Source organism: Littorina saxatilis, linkage group LG15 (genome assembly GCF_037325665.1).
Source record: "Littorina saxatilis isolate snail1 linkage group LG15, US_GU_Lsax_2.0, whole genome shotgun sequence".
Classification (NCBI taxonomy): domain Eukaryota; kingdom Metazoa; phylum Mollusca; class Gastropoda; order Littorinimorpha; family Littorinidae; genus Littorina; species Littorina saxatilis.
Genome location: NC_090259.1, coordinates 13,020,351 through 13,028,184, shown reverse-complemented (window position 1 = coordinate 13,028,184; position 7,834 = coordinate 13,020,351). Strand labels below are relative to the sequence as shown.

General features: G+C 40.8%; 1 long non-coding RNA gene across 1 annotated transcript; it reads left to right on the top strand.

Annotated features, from left to right (window-relative positions):
• LOC138948606 (uncharacterized) lies at window positions 1-5,194 on the top strand. The gene is made up of 3 exons (XR_011450034.1): window positions 1-98; window positions 593-757; window positions 5,032-5,194. It is a non-coding gene; the product is annotated as an uncharacterized lncRNA (long non-coding RNA).
• Window positions 5,195-7,834: the final 2,640 nt, after the last annotated feature.

Here is a 7,834-nt window from a genome sequence, read left to right as displayed (position 1 = left end):
TCAATCCTTTTTAGTCGAGGTTACAAGAAAAAGCGTGAAAATGGATATGCTTGCTCTTCGTGCGATTTTGTTGGCTGTGCTGCTTTCCTTTTGCAAAGGTATGTGACATGAGACGAAGAACGAATGCACTTGTGTAAATATGTTTGATAGGTTAATTAAACGTCGGATATGTGATCGTTGTCACTCACACTCCAAATATGATGACCAATCTGCTGATGGTATTACATTTAGTCAAGTTTTGACTTTAATGTTTTTAGATAGACTCAGAATCCAAACGAGGGTGGTGTGGTGTGTGTGTGTGTGTGTGTGTGTGTGGGTGTGTGTGTGAGTGTGTGTGTGTGTGTGTGTTTGTATGTGTGTGTGTGTGTGTTTGTGTGTGTGTGTATATATGTGTGTGAGAGAATGTGTATACGTGTGTGAGTGTGTATGCGTGTCAGTGTGTGTGAGAGAGAGAGAGAGTGTGTGTGTGTGTGTGTGTGTGTGTGTGTGTGTGTGTGTGTGTGTGTGTGTGTGTGTGTGTGTGTGTGTGTCTCCGTCTCAGCTTCCTATGTGTGATACACATGTTCTGTTACAACCCATCTGGTGGTTTCAGAGCCATAAACTTTCAGTATTACTCAGCCAACGGCGAGTGGGACCTGAGGGGCTATAACTGACACGAGTAACGGTACGTTCTTCGATGGTTCCAACAGCTACACGCGGCTCTACATGTTCTTTAGCTTCCGCAGGAAGTGGCAGTTCTACGGGCAGAATATCAGTGGTGCGTATCAACCCTTAAAGCTATGTTTCCTTGTAACGACGCGGCAGCGGCAGCGGCAGCGGCAGGGGCAGCGGCACTGCGGCGCAACTGTTGCGGTAGCGGCAAAAAACGCTCGCAGTAGAAACAATTTCGCGCGTATCCATAAAGGGCAAAATACATCTGCGCAGTCGCCCCTACACGACATGCTGCGATAGGGATTATGACAAGTCAAGTCAAGTCAAGTCAAGTCAAGTTTTTATTGTTCATTACCCAGGGGCATTATAAACAATATTCGCAAATTCAAAAATGCACAAAGTACCAAGTGATCAAAAAAGAAAGAAAAAAAGAAAACAAAAAGAAAAATAGAAGATAAGAAAAGAAAAAATGAAATAAATATTTGGAAAACAAAAGTACACAAACAGTGAACACAAAATATTATAGTACAGAAAATGCAAACACACACACACACATTGATTCCTGGCAATGGGGGACACAAAACGAAAATACGGTTAACAAATCCCAGCACTATGAAAAATTGCTACTAATTAATTTTATAAATTCCAAGAGTTTCGTCAACAATTTCTTATTTCTTGATACAAACAGTTTTTTGTATTTAAGTGAATTTGGTTTTTTCCAGTAGAATGGTGGAATAAGTTCTGCTCTTTTTTCATTGAAAAAGTCACAAACAAACAAATAATGATACTCATCTCCTATATCTTCTGATGTACATTTTCTGCAAATGCGATTCGCTCTAGGTATATTAAGGTATCTTTCTTTCTGTACTGGCAGGTTGTTATTTGTAGTTCTAAATTTCATGAGTGTAACGACTTTTTGGAACGACAAGGATTTAATGTAGTCTTCACACACAAAACTATCTTTAAACATTCTATAATTACAAAAAATGTCTTTTGTATCCATTTCTGAGAACCAATTGTGAATATACTGGTCATATAAACACCGCTTTACTTTTTCTTTAAACCAAGTAGATGTATATTGAGAAACAAATTCTTGTTGTATCCAAAGCCCAGAAAGACCTAGAGTCACTTAACGTTTTTTCTATGCATGACAGATAATCAGAAGTAAACATCTTTTGCGAATATAGTCTATAGGTAAATCTGTAAGCAACACTTGAAAATTTGTTTTTGTTAACTGGGTCAATTAGTTTATACCAATAACAGAGCATTCTACATTTCATATTGACATCCAGGGGATATTTTCCAAGTTCGCCAAAAACCATTGCATTAGGGGTGGATTTTCTTAGTTTGAAAACTATCTTATAAAAACGCAACTGAAGCTTCGTAGCTAAATCGCAAGAACCTGAACCCCAAATTTCACAGCCATATAGTAAAATCGGAACAATCATTTTGTCAAATAGATCAATCTGTATATCCACGGGCAATGAGAGTTGTCTACATGTGCGAAGAAGAGCAAACATAGCCCTTGACGCACGGTCATACAAATTTTTTTGTGCTACCGAAAATTTATTATTATAATTAATCTGTAACCCTAAGTACATCACATCAAGGACTACCTCAATTGGCTTATCATCATACGTAAATTTAGGTATAATTCTTATTTTACCCCTTGAAAAAACAATGACTTTCGTTTTTTTAACATTAATATTCAGTTTCCATTTCAAGCAGTATGCATGCATTTTATCTAAGCATTCTTGCAATTTCGTTTCAGACTCAGCACAAATCACAGTGTCATCAGCGTACAATAATACAAACAGTTGAAACATTACATTCACATCAGCATCATCCATACCAAGAGAAACAGCTTCTCTAGAGAGAGAAGTCAATCCATCACTAGTTTCCCCTAAATACGGCTTTAGGTCATTTAAAAACAAAGCAAAAAACAAGGGAGACAAATTTTCTCCTTGTCTGACCCCACAAATGCTAGGAAAATAACCAGAACATTCACCTTTAACTTTAATACATGATTTTGCTTTATCATACATATTTTTAACAGTTTTCAAAAAATTTCCATTAACATCAAAGCTAACTAATTTCTCCCATAAAAGTGCTCGCCGAACTTTATCGAACGCTTTCTCATAGTCGACAAATGCACAATACAAACGCTTTTTCTTTTGGAGAAAAAAATGTATAACACAATGCAAAGTAAAGATATGATCTAATGTTGAAAAACCAGCACGAAATCCTGTCTGTTCTTGACCTAACTTATCATTAAGTTCCAAGAAAGTCGATAATCTGGTATTTAAAATCGCAGTGAATAGTTTACCAAAGCAGCTAAGTATTGTTATTCCTCTATAATTAGTTGGGTCTGTTTGGGAACCCTTATTTTTATACAGCGGGATAATTTCGCCAATGGACCACTGAGTAGGAACATTACCAGACTGTAACACAACATTAAACAACTTAACAACAATATCAGTCATCCCATCGTTAAAGGCTTTCAAATACTCATTAATAACTTTATCTTGACCACACGCTTTGTTGTTTTTCAATTTTTTTTACACATTTTATAAATTCCTCTTTTGTAATGGGTGCATTCAGAACTTCATTATTTACACTATTATCACCAAACAGATCTCTTTCTTCATCCACATCATCTTCGTCACATTCCTGTAACTTTGTAAAGTGTTCTAAAAATGCTGAGCAAGAAGGAAACTTAGTACTTTTGTTATTATTCTTATTCTTATTTAGCTCATTCCAATACGCCTTTGGATCGCAAGTTTTCATTTTTCTTAGTTTCTTCACAAATTCTGTATGATACAACTTACATTCTTTTTTTATTGTTGTTTTATAGTTTTAAGGCATTCTTCTTTTCATGCTCAGAAAAAATATTTCTAAAACGCTTAACTTTGTTTTTTGCACGTACAAATATTTTCCTTTTTTCTTTACAAACTGTATTGAACCAAGGCTGGTGTGGTTTTCGTTTCTTACTATTAACTTGTTTTATCTTATTCTTTTTCTTAATTACTCCAATTTTTTCCGCAGAACGCTTTAGAATGTCACATATATTAGTAGTTACATTATCAATGTCCTCTGCAGACACATTAATAACAGAGCTCAACATGTTTGCTAATTGAATATCAATATCACTAATATCAGTTTCCTCTAAAGAGGTTGTGAAAGCTAACTTACTCCCTTCATTCCAATTTGGTTTTGTGTATTCAACGTTATTTTCGATATGCTCTAAGTTCTCATTTGGATTTCTCATGTCATTCACGCAATCAATACTTTCATCGTTTCTATCAGACTCATCGCGCCTAAAGAAAGATAGGGCGAGCGGGCAATGAACGTCCGAGTACATTTCACAAAAATCCAAAACAGCAAAAGTTTCAACTTTAACAAATAAATTGCTTGACAGAATACAATAGTCAACAACACTTTTATCTTTACAAGTACATCTGCCAAGGTTAGCATCATCACCAGCTCTACCGTTAGCAATTATTAAACCAGTTGTCCTACAGAAGTCAATTAACTTAAATCCAAAGTTGTTTGTTCTATTATCTTGTGAAACACGCTCACCAAGTACTAGGCGAGTATTAGGCCTGGGTTTTTTTCACGCAACGTGTACCGGGCTGGGGAAAAAAAAGAATCACCTCAATAATCTGCAGTGCGTCGTCTTCGTCTGTCCTGCTGACGTTACATAGGTGGGCGCCGGGCAAAATTAAACGTGACGCGCTGGTGACGCGCCGCGAGGCGATCGGGGGCGATTTTTTTTCCGCTCCATGCGCGCACCCTGTTGATCGCTGTGTAGTTGATGCTCATAGTATTGACGTTACTACTGATGTGTTTCGTGTTTATCGTGGCTATTGATGACGTGAATGATCGTTGATCTCTGTGCAGCTGCTGCCCATAATGCTGACGTCACTGCTGATGGGTTTCGTGATCACTGATGGCATCAATGATTGTTAATCACTGTGCAGCTGCTGCCCATAGTGCTGACGTCACTGCTGATGTGTTTCGTGATCACTGATGGCATCAATGATTGTTGATCACTGTGCAGCTGGTGCCCATAGTACTGACGTCACAACTGATGTGTTTTGTGATCACTGATGGCATCAATGATTGTTGATCACTGTGCAGCTGGTGCCCATAGTACTGACGTCACAACTGATGTGTTTTGTGATCACTGATGGCATCAATGATTGTTGATCACTGTGCAGCTGATGCCCATAGTACTGACGTCACAACTGATGTGTTTTGTGATCACTGATGGCATCAGTGATTGTTGATCACTGTGCAGCTGGTGCCCATAGTGCTGACGTCACTACTGATGTGTTTCGTGATCACTGATGGCATCAATGATTGTTGATCACTGTGCAGCTGGTGCCCATAGTACTGACGTCACTACTGATGTGTTTCGTGTTCATGGTGCCCCTGGAGTCCGGGGAGAAGATTGGCTTCGCGTTGACCGTGCTGCTGTCCTAAATCGTCTTCTTGACCTGGGTCATTGACACCCTGCCCCCCCATCTCCAACGATGTGTCGAGGGAGGTGAGGAAGGGTGGAAATGAATTCGGAGGGGTGGGGGGTGGGGGGTGGGGGGTTGAAAGAGAGTGTGTGTTTTGGAATAGGTGTGTGTGTGTGTGTGTGTGTGTGTGTGTGTGTATGTGTGTGTGTGTGTGTGCGCGAGAGCCATAAACAAACCTTCAATACTTTAATGTTAAGTGTCTTTCAAAATGTATTCTTAAGTTGTGTAACAAACAAATGTGTGAAATCGCAGTCTGTGGTGTATCATGTTCATACTATGGTTTCTTCGTTTGAATATGACATTAAACTGCACTGCGTGATGCACAGGTCTGTTTGGCTATACTCCTGTGATGGCCACTCTGTTAAAAGTGTTGAATATAGAACTTACTGTGTCACAGAGGTGTACCTGGCCATAGTGCTGTGTCTTGGTGTAATCGTTACTCTGTTGATTGTGTTTACTATAGAACTTATTGTGCAACAGAGGTCTACTTGGCCATAGTGCTGTATCTTGTTGTGCTCGTTACTCTGTTGATTGTGTTTACTATAGAACTTATTGTGCAACAGAGGTCTACTTGGCCATAGTGCTGTGTCTTGGTGTAGTCGTTACTCTGTTGATTGTGTTTACTATAGAACTTATTGTGCAACAGAGGTCTACTTGGCCATAGTGCTGTGTCTTGGTGTAATCGTTACTCTGTTGATTGTGTTTACTATAGAACTTATTGTGCAACAGAGGTCTACTTGGCCATAGTGCTGTATCTTGTTGTGCTCGTTACTCTGTTGATTGTGTTTACTATAGAACTTATTGTGCAACAGAGGTCTACTTGGCCATAGTGCTGTATCTTGTTGTGCTCGTTACTCTGTTGATTGTGTTTACTATAGAACTTATTGTGCAACAGAGGTCTACTTGGCCATAGTGCTGTGTCTTGGTGTAATCGTTACTCTGTTGATTGTGTTTACTATAGAACTTATTGTGCAACAGAGATCTACTTGGCCATAGTGCTGTGTCTTGGTGTAATCGTTACTCTGTTGATTGTGTTTACTATAGAACTTATTGTGCAACAGAGGTCTACTTGGCCATAGTGCTGTATCTTGTTGTGCTCGTTACTCTGTTGATTGTGTTTACTATAGAACTTATTGTGCAACAGAGGTCTACTTGGCCATAGTGCTGTGTCTTGGTGTAATCGCCACTCTGCTGAAAGTGTTTATGATAGATGTAACTGTGTTCCAGAGGTATACCTGGCCATAGTGCTATGTCTTGGTGTGTTCGCCACTCTGTTGACCTGCTGGGTGCTCAACTTGTGATCACCGCGACCCCACCAAGACCATGTCGTCTGCCATGCGCGTCATCGTCACGCGTCTTCTCGTCCCTCTGCGAGACTTCGCGTGTGGCGGCAACCCGCCGAAGAGAAACCGCAAGGTCCAAGTAAGGGAATTACCGTCTATCGCCACTACTCCGGGAAAGCAAAAGTTGGACCTGTCCCGACCCATCTCTCACTTGAGCGGAAGTTTCAAAGTCAGGCTCCAGGAAGCACGTCCGTCGGAAGTAGCGGAGGAGAAAGTGAGGAATGAACCGGAGTACAGTTGGCAGGAAGTGGCGGCCATGTTTGACAGCTTGTTCTTTGTCGTCTACCTGTTGATCATGCCTACTTTGACGGGCGTAATTCTGAGGCTGCTGTACTACAAAGATTACGATTGAATGGAGCAGTGCGTGTGTGTGTGTGTGTGTGTGGGGGGGTCGGTGTGCAAGGCTGTATACTGCGCGGCTAATGTACAGTATGGCAAGCGAGTTGAGTCTGAATTCACTTTGTTTGTTGTTTGTTTGAATGTAACCTTCTTCGTTAGTTTGCTTTTCAGTTCTGACACGCTTTCAAAACTCGTCGCCAGTCGAACTGAACTTCCGGACAGGCTACTAGTTTGTGTGTGTGTGTGTGTGTGTGTGTGTGTGTGTGTGTGTGTGTGTGTGTGTGTGTGTGTGTGTGTGTGTGTGTGTGTGTGTGTGTGTGTGTGTATGTGTGTGTGTGTGTTTACGTGTGCTCCCCCCACGGTATATGTGTGTATGTCTGTCTCTCTGTCTGTCTGTCTCTCTGTCTGTGTGTGTGTGTGTGTGAGTGTGTGTGTGTGCGTGCGTGTGTGTATGTGTGTATGACGGTATGGATATATGTATGTATGCGTGTCAGTGTGTGTGGGTGGGTCGTGTGTGTGTGTGACGGTGTGTGTGTGGGTGGGGGGTGGTTGTGTGTGTGTGTGTGTGTGTGTGTGTGTGTGTGACGGTGTGTGTTTGGGTCTGTGTGTCTGTCTGTCTGTCTGTCTGTCTGTCTGTCTGTCTGTGTAACTCATGATCAGGAGTTAGCACAAGGGAGGGAACTCACCTAGAGAACTGGAACTTCAACACTTGTAAAATAACTGTTGCTTCCCCTGAACAACCAAGATTTGCAGTGAATGGTCCCAAAAGAAGGTTTTTCATCGCCCTTAGAAAATCATTCAATTGGAAATGTGTTTGCAATGCCGGAATATATTGCATCTCTCTCTCTCTCTCTCTCTCTCTCTCTCTCTCTCTCTCTCTCTCTCTCTCTCTCTCTCTCTCTCTCTCTCTCTCTCTCTCTCTCTCTCTCTCTCTCTGAGTCTCTCTCTCTCTCTCTCTCTCTCTCTTTGTATTAA